The sequence below is a fragment of the Rhipicephalus sanguineus genome, chromosome 4, assembly GCF_013339695.2.
Source record: "Rhipicephalus sanguineus isolate Rsan-2018 chromosome 4, BIME_Rsan_1.4, whole genome shotgun sequence".
Taxonomy (NCBI): domain Eukaryota; kingdom Metazoa; phylum Arthropoda; class Arachnida; order Ixodida; family Ixodidae; genus Rhipicephalus; species Rhipicephalus sanguineus.
Genome location: NC_051179.1, coordinates 200,564,191 through 200,576,261, shown reverse-complemented (window position 1 = coordinate 200,576,261; position 12,071 = coordinate 200,564,191). Strand labels below are relative to the sequence as shown.

Genomic DNA, 12,071 nt, shown 5'->3' with positions numbered 1-12,071 from the left:
CAAAGGGGCCTCGGCCGTTGTCGGAACTGGATGTTCGCGAGTATGAGGCGTTCCTGCTGTCCGACCGGCTAGTCCCGGTTCGGCACTTGTCGTTGGGAGCAGACTTCGCCGTCCTGGTTGGCGAGCGGGTTCCTACTGCCGGTCACCAGCCATGGGACGAGCCCGAGTGCCTACCACCAGCCTCCATGCTGCGTACGTGGGCAAGGAGGTCGCCGGCATGCCGTGCCTGGGGGTGCCTCCTTCTACGACCTCTGTGATGACTCGCCTCCTCGTCCGCTCCACGAGCGCCCTCGCCACCAACACAACCACACGCCAACAACGAGACCGCCGCTCCAGTCCACTCAAGCATCGCAACAATCGGTGACAGTGATCTTTCCTTTGAACAGTCCGCGGAACCGTCTGTAGTTAGCACATCGCTGGTCACAGTAGCTTTAATGGATTCCTAACTTGACTCTGTTTGTGCCGTTTGCTTGTTTCTTTTCCTGTTTGCCTTAAAGTTACTATCTTTCTGTGTGTGAAAAATGGCTTTTCCTTTCCTGATCTGAGCTCAATCAAACCACAACATAAAACCTGCATCCCACATGGTCAACTCGAACACTTCGCTGTGTGGCTTCGACCAGCTTCGACTGACGCCAGCGCCACCAAGCGTTGGACACTGTACGTTTGCAGCAGCTAACAATAGATGGAGCGCGGGTCGATTTCACCAGTAAATTCCCGTTTCTCTTCTGCCTGACTGGCGGGCCGATTACACACGTTTCGCTTGTGGCTGCGTTCTCAAACACGCCCACGAAATGATATCATTTGTTTTGAGCACCAGCTGTGATTTCAGACTCGAAAGGAGCGTGAGCTGTCGCACACAGCGGTTGTCGCATAAGCTGAGATAAGCTTATGGCAACGAACTTCGTGTGCGAATGTGAGAATGCAGCCACAAGCAAAACGTGGTGAAAACGAACCTGCCAAGTCCGACATTTGAGGCCACTGCCATTCCATTGTTATAATAGGATTTAATGTTTTTTTATGAATGCTGTTGCGCACAGTTTATTGTACTCTATAATAAATTATGCATATAGTGGTCACGCAAAATCGCATTACTTGTTGCATGAAGTTTAATGTTTGACGGAAGCCCGTCTGGTCGGGATGATACATGGTGAAGGTAAAAACCTCGAGGCACTGCGCCGACCAAAGTGAAAGTTAAAACACACAGCAAAGACGTTTCGGCTCCCACACGGGAGCCTTGTTCACAAGTGAAATGAAACATGCGTCAAGCAGTTCGCCTTATGTACGCTTGAATACGTCACGTAGGCAGCGCGCATAAACTGGCGGCAGATTACCATCGCTCCTGTTGAGAGTGCGCGGTGTGGTCTGTATCACGAGCGACTCAAGATGAAGACGCCGCGACAGTCCTTTTTCTCTAGCGAGAACACGTGCCCTCCCCCAGTCGATTGTGTGTCCACCTGACGCATGCTCAGCCGAAGCACTGGATTTCACATTTCCCTTCTTCACGTCATAATTGTGCTGCTTGAGACGCCGTTCAAAGTCACCAGTCTCACCAATATATACGTCGTCACAATCCGCGCATGGGACAGCGTACACCACACTGGGGAACTTCACTTTGTGTAGTCTGTCCTTCACATTCACGAGTGATTGTCGCAGTTTCTGGTCTGGAACGTGTGCTACCTGGACGTTGTATGAACGCAGAATACGGCTTAGGGCTTCGCTTATGGAAGGGATATACGGTATCCCCCCGTGCTTTTTACCAGAGGCAGCACAGGGCAATTGTGGACGTGCCATTTGTCGTTCGACAGCGATCAAGAAGGAATTTGGATAGCCACAGGCTGACAATTCCCGCCGCACCAAGCGTACGTCCGCTGCGTAGTCTTCTTGTCTTGTGCAGATTTTCTGCGCGCGACGTAGAAGCGTAGGAACCACTGCCCTTTTGTGAGCAGCAGGTTGCGTGCTATCAAAATGCAAGTAATGCACTGTGTGGGTCGTCTTCCTGAACATGCCAAACATCAAAATGGGCCCTTTCCTTCGACTTCTTCCTCCACCGTAAATTTAATTGCTGCTTCCATGCTGTTCAGGTGTGAAATGAACGCCTGAACCGCTTTGCGGCGTATGATGCAAAAAATGTCGTCCACATAGCGGAAGAACACCTTCGGAGCCGGGCTGAACGAGGAGAGGGCTCGGCTTTCAGTCGCTTCCATCCTCAAGTTAGCAGCGGTTACCGATATCGAAGCACCCATAGCCGTTCCGTGAACTTGTTTGTACAACTTCTTTTCGAAAGTAAAATACGTATTCGACAAACAGAACCGTAAAAGCCGAACTAGGTCCGGTGCATCGACAGGCGATCTTTCTGCTAGACTTGCATCCGATTCCAGAGCGGTCTTGCACACATCCACAGCCAGTTCTGTTGGCACACTGGTAAAAAGCGATTTGACGTCAAAGGACACTAAAATATCGTCTTGATCGAGGACGATGTCACGGACTTTGTCCATTAAGTCATAGGAGTTCCGGATGTGGGTGCCACGGTGTCCCACAAGGGGCGAAATGACACGGTGCAAAAATCCTGATAGCTTGTGCAGGGGGGAGCGCGTAAAATCCACTATTGGGCGCACGGGGACGCCTGGCCTGTGGACCTTGGGCAGGCTGTACAAAGCCGGTGCTGAACCGTTGTGACAAAGCAATGTGAAATACAGGGACTTGCGTTCAGGGGGAACTACACGGAAGACATCTGCCAAGAGCTTTTGGAAGTCTTTTTGCACCTTGGGCGTTGGATCCCGGTCAAGTGGCACGTACGTGTTTGTATCCTCTAACAGCGTCAACATTTTCCTCGAGTAGTCGGCTCTGTGCAACAGAACAGTCGCGTTCCCCTTGTCAGCGGGAAGGATCACGACCTCACGGTTGCCGCGAAGCCTCCTGACCGCTTGACGCTCTTCCTTGTCTTCCCTATCCTCAGAAGAGCGTCAAGCGGTCAGGAGGCTTCGCGGCAACCGTGAGGTCGTGATCCTTCCCGCTGACAAGGGGAACGCGACTGTTCTGTTGCACAGAGCCGACTACTCGAGGAAAATGTTGACGCTGTTAGAGGATACAAACACGTACGTGCCACTTGACCGGGATCCAACGCCCAAGGTGCAAAAAGACTTCCAAAAGCTCTTGGCAGATGTCTTCCGTGTAGTTCCCCCTGAACGCAAGTCCCTGTATTTCACATTGCTTTGTCACAACGATTCAGCACCGGCTTTGTACGGCCTGCCCAAGGTCCACAAGCCAGGCGTCCCCGTGCGCCCAATAGTGGATTTTACGCGCTCCCCCCTGCACAAGCTATCAGGATTTTTTCACCGTGTCATTTCGCCCCTTGTGGGACACCGTGGCACCCACATCCGGAACTCCTATGACTTAATGGACAAAGTCCGTGACATCGTCCTCGATCAAGACGATATTTTAGTGTCCTTTGACGTCAAATCGCTTTTTACCAGTGTGCCAACAGAACTGGCTGTGGATGTGTGCAAGACCGCTCTGGAATCGGATGCAAGTCTAGCAGAAAGATCGCCTGTCGATGCACCGGACCTAGTTCGGCTTTTACGGTTCTGTTTGTCGAATACGTATTTTACTTTCGAAAAGAAGTTGTACAAACAAGTTCACGGAACGGCTATGGGTGCTTCGATATCGGTAACCGCTGCTAACTTGAGGATGGAAGCGACTGAAAGCCGAGCCCTTTCCTCGTTCAGCCCGGCTCCGAAGGTGTTCTTCCGCTATGTGGACGACATTTTTTGCATCATACGCCGCAAAGCGGTTCAGGCGTTCATTTCACACCTGAACAGCATGGAAGCAGCAATTAAATTTACGGTGGAGGAAGAAGTCGAAGGAAAGGGCCCACTTTGATGTTTGGCATGTTCAGGAAGACGACCCACACAGTGCATTACTTGCATTTTGATAGCACGCAACCTGCTGCTCACAAAAGGGCAGTGGTTCCTACGCTTCTACGTCGCACGCAGAAAATCTGCACAAGACAAGAAGACTACACAGCGGACGTACGCTTGGTGCGGCGGGAATTGTCAGCCTGTGGCTATCCAAATTCCTTCTTGATCGCTGTCGAACGACAAATGGCACGTCCACAATTGCCCTGTGCTGCCTCTGGTAAAAAGCACGCGGGGATACCGTATATCCCTTCCATAAGCGAAGCCCTAAGCCGTGTTCTGCGTTCATACAACGTCCAGGTAGCACACGTTCCAGACCAGAAACTGCGACAATCACTCGTGAATGTGAAGGACAGACTACACAAAGTGAAGTTCCCCAGTGTGGTGTACGCTGTCCCATGCGCGGATTGTGACGACGTATATATTGGTGAGACTGGTGACTTTGAACGGCGTCTCAAGCAGCACAATTATGACGTGAAGAAGGGAAATGTGAAATCCAGTGCTTCGGCTGAGCATGCGTCAGGTGGACACACAATCGACTGGGGGAGGGCACGTGTTCTCGCTAGAGAAAAAGGACTGTCGCGGCGTCTTCATCTTGAGTCGCTCGTGATACAGACCACACCGCGCACTCTCAACAGGAGCGATGGTAATCTGCCGCCAGTTTATGCGCGCTGCCTACGTGACGTATTCAAGCGTACATAAGGCGAACTGCTTGACGCATGTTTCATTTCACTTGTGAACAAGGCTCCCGTGTGGGAGCCGAAACGTCTTTGCTGCGTGTTTTAACTTTCACTTTGGTCGGCGCAGTGCCTCGAGGTTTTTACCTTCACCATTATTGTTGCATGTATACACCAGAAAAATTTTGAAAAAATCTTATAGATTGAAAAAATACGGTAGTTGCCAGAGATCACAGTGAAGTTTTGCAAAACCACCCTACTTGGGCCGCCTGGCAAAAAGTCTGCCAGCTGAAAATGGGACAAAACCGCCCAGCATGTCGAGGAAGCTATGCAGGATTCGCATTCCTCTTGTGTGGTGGCAACAGAGCCTGCCAATGAGCTTATACTTTGGAACGAGGGATGTCTGCACTGGTGAGCACAGCTGACCGATAATAGTCACCTGCCTGGCTCCTTTCCTCCTCGCTGGGCTGGCAAAGGGAGGCAGGCATGGAGAGCACTCTCCCTCTGTGCTACCTAGGCCCAGCACTCCCATCACCCAATGAACTGTTCATGCAGGCTCAAACCATGACGCATTCCATATGGCCATCCTGGACGTTCCTTCGTACCCTAATAAAATTTGGATAAATCATGATTGTGTCATCGACTTTTAAGAGCGGAGCTCTTTTAAAGGGTCCGACAACCAATTTTATGGTACCCATTTTTTTAGCGCAACAGAAAGCTTACTAGTCAGAGTGTCTAATCACCGAATCTTAATGAGAACTAACGGACAGCAATGCCAAGGAAAGTATAGGGGATGTTATCTGTAGTATAATTGGGATCTAAATGTGAAGAAAGTAAAGTGGACGAAAAGATAACTTGCCGCCGGCAGGGACCCGCAAGTTATCTTTTAGTCCACTTTGCTTTCTTCACATTTATATCCTAATCACTACAAATAACATCCCGTATACTTTCGTTGGCATTATTGTCCGTTAGTTCTCATTAGTATTGTGTCTAACAAACACAAAAACGAGCCCTTAAAAGTAATCTTCTTTCCTTAATCACGGAATGGTAACGTGGAAAACACCGTGAAACATTTGTAATCAGAATTTTTCTATTTGCGGCAAATATGAAGTCGTATGCACATGTGACAGCACATGCTGCAAGCAATGAGCGCCTGTTTACTGTGCATGCGCAGCTCGACATGTCCCTCTGGCTGCCACAAAGGTCTCACCACGCAGCTCCTTTTGCCTCGTAAGCAGCCCAAAATAAAGCAGGGATGGATAATAATATATATTGCCACGCCCACTTCTTGTCTTGTTTTGATGTATTCGGGTTTGACCGGCAGAGACGGTTATCAACGCTCGACGCTGTCCGCGAAGTAGTGTTCTAGAAGCATCGCGATTGTAGTAGATCGGTTTGTTAAGATTGCGCCCCGCACGCGAATGTTCCAGCTTTGTCTAGAGATTACGCCGCCACCAGCGATATTGCTGGAAAGTTCGATAGCGCCTGTATAAAAGCCGACGCGCGTGAGCGCTTGTCAGTTGATCGACGGACGACGCCCTGTTCGCCGCTATCATTGTACAGCGTGCATTGCTGTAGTTCTAGTTCTCATTTTCCGGCCACAAGTTCGGCCAAATAAACAGTTTCATCCTACAAACGCCGACTGCTGTCTTCGTCGACGTCACGACCACGTGACATCTGGTGGAGGTGCTGCTTCATGATCCGGACGCCACCGCGGAGCGCTGACCCAAGCCCAAGCCGCGAAGAAGACGACTCTAAGGACAACCCGGATCCTCGAACCAGCCGCCGGCAGAAAGGACTACCCCCCCAATACGGACTCCTACCGGATAAGCCAAAAGCCACGGCGACAAGAACAACAGGCACGATGACGGCCGCAGCGAACCCTGCCGCGATAGTGATGCAGCCGCCGAGGGAGCCGCCGACATTTCGTAGTTCGCCATGTGAAGACCCCGAAACCTGGCTGGAGACGTTCGAAAGGGTCGCAACATTTAACAACTGGAACGCCGACGACAAGCTGCGCCACGTGTACTTCTACCTGGAAGAAGCAGCAAGGACATGGCTCGAGAACCGAGAGTCCACGCTTCGAACCTGGGATCTCTTTCGTAGTGCTTTTTTGGAGACGTTCACGAGCGTCGTTCGAAAGGAAAGGGCCGCATCCTTGATGGAGACACGGGTTCAGCTCCCGAACGAAAACGTGAGCATCTTCGCGGAAGAAATGACCCGGCTGTTCCGCCACGCTGACCCCAACATGCCTGAAGAAAAGAAGCTTCGTTTCCTCATGCGAGGAGTAAAGGAACAGCTCTTCGCTGGCCTTATGAGGAATCCGCCGAATACCGTCCAAGAATTTGTCTCCGAAGCAACAACAATCGAGAAAACGCTTGAGATGCGAACACGGCAATACAACCGCAGCCTCTCGACCACAAGCTACGCCGACGTTCAAGCGCTAGGATCCGCCGACCTGCGTGAGACGATTCGAGCAATCGTGCAAGAGGAGCTGCGAAAACTTCTACCTTCGTCGCAACCTCAAGTAGATTCCATCGCCGACCTCGTGCGCCAGGAGATCCAGCATTCACTCGGTGCGCCTCAGCTAGCAGAGCCGCAGCCGCAAGCTATGAGCTATGCTGCTGCAGCCCGCCGTCATGCTCCTCCTCCACGCCCACGCCAAGACGATACACCGCCGCAGTACCGTCGCCAGACGCCGCCGCCGCCACCGATGCCCTACCGTCCACCTGTCGGCCATACGCCGCCGCCGCCACCGACGCCCTACCGCCCACCTGTCGGCCAGCGCTACACCCCGAGGAAGACCGATGTATGGCGCGCCCCTGACAACCGCCCGCTCTGCTACCATTGCGGGGAGGCCGGCCACACGTACCGCCGCTGCCAGTACCGACAGATGGGACTACGAGGATTCGCCATCAACGCGCCGCGACCGCAGCCAGGCGAACGGCCTCGCGACATCGACGACTACCTAACCGGAACGCAGTGGCAAGAACGACGTCCTTCACGCTCGCCGTCGCCCGGCCGCTACATGTCACCGCACCGCCGGCCGTACACTGGCCCAAACCGGGGCCGGTCGCCTAGCCCGTATCCGGAAAACTAAGGGCAGCAACCGATGGAGGTGCGGTTGCTGTACGACGAACTACCGAAGATCCTCCGCCGACGACGACGACGTCGCGACGAAACCTTCAGAACACGACGCGAACCAGACAGACCCCTGACGACGAGATCTTGCGGACCAAAGAAGACCCGACGACGCAACATGGAAGCAGCGGAACAAACCGACGCAGCCGTGACCCGACGCCGAGACCCAACCGCAACGCAAGACGACGAACTAGCGACCTCGACGTTCTCATCGACGGCCACAACGTCACCGCTCTCGTCGATACTGGAGCCGACTATTGCGTCATCAGTGGGCTCTTCGCCACGAAGTTGAAGAAAGTTAAGACCGCTTGGGAAGGCCCCGAAATCCGCACCGCTGGAGGCCATCTGATAACGCCGATTGGTGTTTGCACGGCGAGAGTCACCATCAATAACCGGACTTTGTCTAGAGATTACGCCGCCACCAGCGATATTGCTGGAAAGTTCGATAGCGCCTGTATAAAAGCCGACGCGCGTGAGCGCTTGTCAGTTGATCGACGGACGACGCCCTGTTCGCCGCTATCATTGTACAGCGTGCATTGCTGTAGTTCTAGTTCTCATTTTCCGGCCACAAGTTCGGCCAAATAAACAGTTTCATCCTACAAACGCCGACTGCTGTCTTCGTCGACGTCACGACCACGTGACAATATACTCTAATTTTTAGGACTAATTATGGCACGCATGACAACATTAGACTACGCAACCACGTACAGCAAAGTGATCGGCTTCATAATCCAGCTTCAAGGCTCGTTGGCTTGGCTGCGCGACATATCAGTTTTTGCTAGTTTTAAACACGATTTAAAAATGTAAACCCCACTCACAATGAGAAAAGGATGCTGGAATCTGTTGCTATATTTCACGGTGTTTTCATTTCTACCAGCATCTAATCACACACTCTGCACAGTTGTCAGTCCCTTTAACACTTTCGTGACCGCACCTATTCCCATCATTAGTATGGTAACGATGACTTCCAAGTTCCAATCTCGTGGCTCCCTGAGTGCGAAGGTACGGATGCAATGTTTTATTTTCGGCTGGCTACCGTTTAGGCAGCATTTGCGCGGCTGTAGACAGGAAGGTCAAGGGCGGGGAGCAAGACAAGGGCGTTTGCAAGGTAAAGCATAAAGAGGTTGAATGCGCCACGGGTGTGGTGTACGACATTCCGCTTTTGTGCGAGAAGCATTATGTAGGACAAACTGGGCGTTGTATTAATAACAGGCTGTTGGATCATAAAACTTCACTAAAGGGACAGCCATGCTCTAACCTTTCCTTGCACTGCAGAGAATGCGGCTGTGCACCACAGTTCGCTGAGACGACGGTGGAATCGAGGTTCCAAGATAGGGTAGCGCATGAAATTGAGGAAGCATATCTCATTAATAAAGCTGGTGATGCATGTGTCGCGAAGCCCTCCGTCACATTACTTGCTGCGGAGATAAGTTTTCTGGAAGCGTGTCATTGAGACAATCTCTGTGTGTACACGTGTTTTTAACAGGGGTTCATCTAACCGTGAACATATATATGTGTTCGGTGTTTCAATAAATTTTCAGTTGATAGTTTGCGCCATGTTTCGTTTGCCTTCCTTCGTGTTTTCGTTCTTTCGCACACCACAGCATTACGATGAGTTACCAACTCGCCCAGTAGTCCGTACTTTTCACCAGTACTTGTGGAACATACCGTTTGAAGCACACACTGACCACAAGCCGCTTCTTGGACTTCTAGGTGCCGGCAAGCCTGTTCCTGTGCAAGCTTCGCCAAGAGTAGTAAGGTGGGCTCTGAAGCTCTTCACTTACAATTACAAACTCGTCTACAAACCTGGCAAAGAGCTCGGACATGCCGATGCACTCAGTAGACTGCCGCTGCCCAACGACTGCACTGCATGTCCTCGCCCTGCCGAGATATTCATGCTGGAGGAGGCATATCTACAACTCCTCTCACCAGCTGTTGTAGCACGAGCCACAAGGGACGATCCAGTATTGAGCCATGTTGTCCTATCTGTGTTGAAAGGAGAAAGCCTCCCAGCGGGATCAGAGTGGAACCCCTTCAATGCCAGAAGTGCAGAACTCAGTCTCCATCAAGGCTGTCTACTACGGGGATCAAGGGTTGCGATTCCGAAAAAATTGCTGGCCCAGGTACTTGGCGTGCTTCATGCCAGCCACCCTGGTATTGAGAAGAGCAAGATGATTGCCAGCAGTGTTGCGGAATGGTGGTGTGGCGACCACTGCGCACAGACCTACGCAGCCTCCGTCTCGTCACTGATTAGCCCGGCGTGACACAGCTACCTGCCGCCACACGCTTCCGATAAAAGACAGCGCCACACAGTTTCACCGGAGGCTTACGTCACCACTGCTGGCTATATAACCCAAGCTACCAAGCTTGGTTGCATGTTTGTTTCTCTAACCTTTCGAAGCGCAGCATCGGCATGCTTGCCCTGCTGCTGCTACTACGTTAATAAACATCGTTTCGTTTTATGTTGGGATCCGTCCTTCACCGACACCGCATCCCACATCTGGTGACCCGGACGTGATGTGAACACGCAACCTTCTGATCCCACATCACGTCCGGGTCACCAGATGTGGGATGCGGTGTCGGTGAAGGATGACATTTTTAAAAAAGCAAGCAAAAAATTCGAATTGGAACTCTAGCACGTGAGCTCGAAAGGGCAGGGCCTTTTAGGGGGTATTTACCGCAGAGTGATTACAAACTCGGACGTGCTGGCGGAAGGAATTACGAAAAAGCTCTTCCGGATGAAGATCCATGGATAAAATATATCTGAGGAAAAGTGTCAACGCGTTTCCACCGTTCGCGTGCTCTTCCATAAACGCAAAGCAAGTAAAATTCGATATTGTCCCATATATATACTGCTAGCGATCCCAGATTTCATTCCGCGATGTCCGGAAACAGAAGTGACAGACATTTTAGCGGCACTCATGTAGTTATTACTGAACATTGCTTTCCTTACGTGCCGTGCGACGCTTGAAACGAGCTATCAGCAGCGTTTCTGGAACAGACGACGTCCGCCGATGAATCGCCGTCGCACTTTCTCGCTACCGATAGGCCTAGACGTCGCGAGTCTCTGCGGAGAGCGCGTTTTGCTGTCGAGCCGACTTGCAGAACAGAAGCTGCGACGGCACCGTGCACGGCATCGTGGCTTATTCGGAAAGCACGCGCGAGCGCTATTTATTGAGCGGAATAATTCTTGGTCCATGGTTGCGACTTTATTGGTAGCCCCAAGATCGAGCTGCACATGTTCTGATGCGCCGGCGGTGCAATTGCCGGTGATAGACGCCCCCAAACCCGAGACTTTGGCGCAGTTTGGCGCAATTTTCGTCGATATTATCAGGATGGCGCAGTAAATACAATTTGGCGCACTTTGGCGCAGTTGGCGCAGGAGTGGAATCACTGCATTTCCCAAACAACTCCAGATGTCAAAGGTAACTGTTATACTCAAAGGTGGTGACATCAATAACTTCTCCAATTACAGGCCAATTTCAATTATTCTCGTCTTTTCTAAATGCACTGAATAATTGATATATAAACGCATGTCCAGTTTTTCAACGAAGCACACCATTATTACGCCTAGCCAGTTTGGTTTCCGAAAGGGATGTTCAACTGAGACCGCTCTTCTGAGCCAAAAAGAGCTTATCTTGCAGTCTTTCGAAGATCATCTCTGTACACTAGGCATATTCATTGACTACTCAAAAGAATTTGATTCAATTAACCACTATTCCTTGTTCGAGAAACTGCAGCATTATGGCTTTAGAGGTACTTTCTTAAAACTTCTAATTTCTTACTTTAACCATCGTCCCCAGCAAGTCACTATTAATGGTTTTGTATCCGAATTCAAACCAGTTAATGCTGGTGTGCCTCAGGGTAGCATTTTGGGTCCATTGCTGTTTAATATATATGTGAATGATATAGTAAATATTTGTGCTAACACTAAAGTTATCATTTACGCAGACGATACAAGTATTTTTATTACAGGACGTGACCCTTCAAACCTCATAGAAAAAGGCAACGTAATGCTAAGTAAAATTCACACTTGGAGTATCGCCAACTCCTTGAAATTAAACGCGGCAAAAACGAAAGCTGTTTTATTTCGGCCTCAGAACAAAGCACTGAATATCACAAACAGTCTAAAGTTAGGTACGTCAACTATAGAATTATCACGCGTTGCTAGGAGCCTGGGAGTCATTTTTGAAGAACATATGACATGGACAGATTAAGTGAATGCCACCTTAAATAAACTTTCAAAAATTGCAGGAATATTATGCAAATTTCGTTACGTCCTGCCACAAAACAAAGTTGTTAATTTACAAGTCATTGTTTTTGTCTAACTTATCTCATT

General features: G+C 50.6%; 1 protein-coding gene across 4 annotated transcripts in view; it reads right to left on the bottom strand.

Annotated features, from left to right (window-relative positions):
• LOC119391025 (CUE domain-containing protein 1) overlaps positions 1-12,071 on the bottom strand; it is a 166,035-nt gene that overhangs the window by 77,961 nt on the left and 76,003 nt on the right. The gene's annotated exons all lie outside the window — the stretch shown is intronic.